This window comes from Corvus brachyrhynchos, unplaced genomic scaffold (assembly GCF_000691975.1).
Source record: "Corvus brachyrhynchos isolate BGI_N302 unplaced genomic scaffold, ASM69197v1 scaffold4, whole genome shotgun sequence".
Taxonomy (NCBI): Eukaryota; Metazoa; Chordata; class Aves; order Passeriformes; family Corvidae; genus Corvus; species Corvus brachyrhynchos.
Genome location: NW_008237878.1, coordinates 2184829 through 2188000, shown reverse-complemented (window position 1 = coordinate 2188000; position 3172 = coordinate 2184829).

Below are 3172 nucleotides of genomic sequence, written 5' to 3'. Positions count from 1 at the left end.
ACAGGTGGGGATTCCCAGGTGCTTGGAAGGGGATCTTTGGAGGCTTGCTAGTGTATGGGGACCCCCAAAAACTGTGAAGGGTGGATGGTTTCTTACCCTCGCCCAGGGCAGAGCTCCTTGTGCCACACTGACTCTTGGGCAAATAATAATAAAACTGGCATAGCTGCAAAATGGGGCCCAACTGACAACTGGGATAAGCCTGGCCTGCGAGTCAGGTTGGGCTAGAAAGGTAAGGAAAAAAGCATTTGCAGCCTAGGGAAACAATAGGAAATCAAATGGGAATTGGGACCTCTGAGTACCTCCACCTTTCCCCAAGGACAGCTCTGGGGGTGTAGAGAGCAGTTCCCAAAATCCAGCGTCTGTTATAAGTCAGCTGTACCCTCTGAGAAATGTCTTTTTGCTGTTAGATGTGCAGTTGCTGCTGGAGTGATTCCTTCCTTTCAGCTGGAGCTGGAGACAAAGGACAGAATCATTGGTAATGAGCTATTTATGGAGAAATTGATCTTGATTTGCATCACTAATACAAGGCAAGATGGTGCCATGACTTTCTTTCCATGGTTAAGGACAGCACTCAGAGGAGGTTGAGATCCTTGAGGTCCTGTGAGTGTCAGGAGCACGTTTCAGCATTGCTGGGTTGCAAGAGGAGAACCCAATTTGCCTCACTGGAAAAACAGCCCCGCAGAGACCACAAGAACTTGTCGTTCTGGTCAGGCCCCTGGATTTTGTCAGGATTTTTTGAATACTCCTTCACATTTAAAATTCCCATTGAGCTGTCTTGCAGTTTGCAAGGCAGATTGGGATGGTGCAGGTAAGCTGGCAAGTGGGATTGCCCCAGAGCATCAAACTGTATTCAATTAGCCCCCCGTGCCTGCAGGAACATGGTGCTGGCAGCTCATCACCCCTCCTGGTAAATTAGATATCGCACGGGGGCTTAGTCACACTGGAGAAGTACAAGGCTCTCAACTTGCTGAGACAAATTTCTCCCAGCTTTAATTAGCCGTGAGATGCTGAAGTGCCTGAAGCTCTCTCTCTGCCCATGTTTACACTCTGTGAATCAATACAGTTTGGACTGAGGTCTCCAAATATTTGCAGTTAGCAAATATTGCTCTGTTTTGCCTTTCCAGCTCTCTGCAATTAGCTGGAAAACACTGGTTTGTATCCCCAGTCTTTTCAAAAACAAAAGGGTGCATGTTCAGGTCCCAGGACTTCAGTAGGAGAGCCAGTGCTGCTCATCCAACATCTCTGCTGTGTGCTGGCTCAGTGTCACCCCTGAAAAGAAATGAGAGGAGGAGAGGCTTCCAGCACCCCGAGGCTTAAGCAGGGAGCACTTGGCAGGAGCTGCTAACACAAGTGAAGGATCCCTTAACATTTGAGAGTTGATCCTGTCTTTGCTACGTGTTTTTTTTTTCCATTTGAGGACCCTCTCTCCTTTCCACATCCTCTCCCCTCCCCTCATATTTCTCTTAGTGACCTGATGACATCCAGGTAACTGAGGTGCCATTCTGATGGTGGCATGAAGGTTCCCATCCAGCCAGCTCACATTTGCAGGTGCTGGACTTTTCCCTTCTTATCTGACAGCAAATGCACTGAAAACCTTAAAAATAATCTGCATTTTAACCATGGTCATGCTAAACAGCTTTTAGGATGTAGTAATGCAAAAGATGCAGTGATGCAAAGACCACTATTGGCAGTTGTTAAATAATTGTGTTTAATTTTCAGTAACAAAGCACACGAAATCCCTGTCACATAAACTCTGCTAAGGGTAAGTGCTGCTTTCCTATAAAAATGCACAACATTAATTTAAAGATTGGAGGTCTGCTGACCCTCAGGTTGTTGTACAACCATTGTTATGTGTAAAAACGGATGTGAGAGGCAGCCCAGGTGGGTTTACATGTTTGTGCTGGCAGCAGAGAGCTGCAGCTGCTCGGTGGGGATGGATGGGTTTGAACACGCCTGGCACAAAGGCACGCGCTTCAAAACCTCCAGCTCATAAGGACTCATCCCTGCTCCAGGGGCTCTGTCTGAACCTGACTGCAGTGAGCTGTGCCAGATAAGGCTGGGACGCTCACCCTCATCTTGGCTGCTAGTGACTGTGGCACTGACTGCCAGCAGTGGCAGTGGCCACAGAGCCCTGGCCGGTGGCAGCCCTGCCCTGGCACTGGGGAAGCAGCCCCAGCACAGCAAGGGGGCAGCTTGGCTCCGTAGCAGGGGAGAGGAAGAACCTGTTTGGCTCTGATAAATTATGCTGCTCTCCTCAAGCTAAAATGGAGCTTGAGCTGGTACTTTATTTCTCCCACCCAAGGCTCAGAAAATGGAAGCTGTGGTTGCTGGGATGTTTTCCTTTGCCAAGCCTCTGCATGGCTCAGTTTTAGCAAAAAGTAAGCCCAGCCCCTGAGACATCTGTGTCGAGGATGTGGTCCTTGGTAATGGTTCAGCATGTATATGTAAGCCAACACAAGTGACAGGGGTGCAATCCCATTGCACAGCCTCATGGGTTTCTGCCTGGGTTATAGCAGTGTGAAGGAAAAGAGGGGCAGGAACAAGAAGAGGAGACAAGGAGGTGACCCTGCTGTCAGGAGAGCAGAGGCCCAACCCTGCTGCTGTGGTTCATCAGGGTGATGTGCTCGTTTGGACCCTCCATCCAGCACTAGGTCCAGCATCTGCTGGGAGGTGCTGCCCAGCCCATCGTGCCCGGCCAGGTGCTGCTGTGACAGTGGAGCTTTGTCATTCACGTGGTGTTCCACCTTGGAAAGGCGTTTGCTGTGTGTGCTGTTGGTTGTGATACTGGGGATTTTAGAGGGTTTTCTCTTCTGCAATTACCAGAGGGGCTGAAAGGCACAAGTTCTGTAGTATGTGATGTTTTATCTTCCATCTGTCTCTGGGCTGGAAGAAGCCAAAAAGGGAGTAGAGGATTGCATTTACCCCTTCTCCCAGCGTGGGTTAGGAGAAGCAAAATGATAAATCAGGAGACATTTCAGCACTTACCTCTTGTTTTTACAGAAATCACTATACATTACAAGTGCCTTTGCATATTTTATAGCACTTTAAAAAGCCAGTGTAGCTAATCTGGAAGTTGGCTTGTTCAGAGAAACGCAAAACATGTGCAGCCATAAAAATCCTTCATTTGATGTCAAGCTATTGCATTTTCAAGTGTCTGAAAGGCAATCACAAT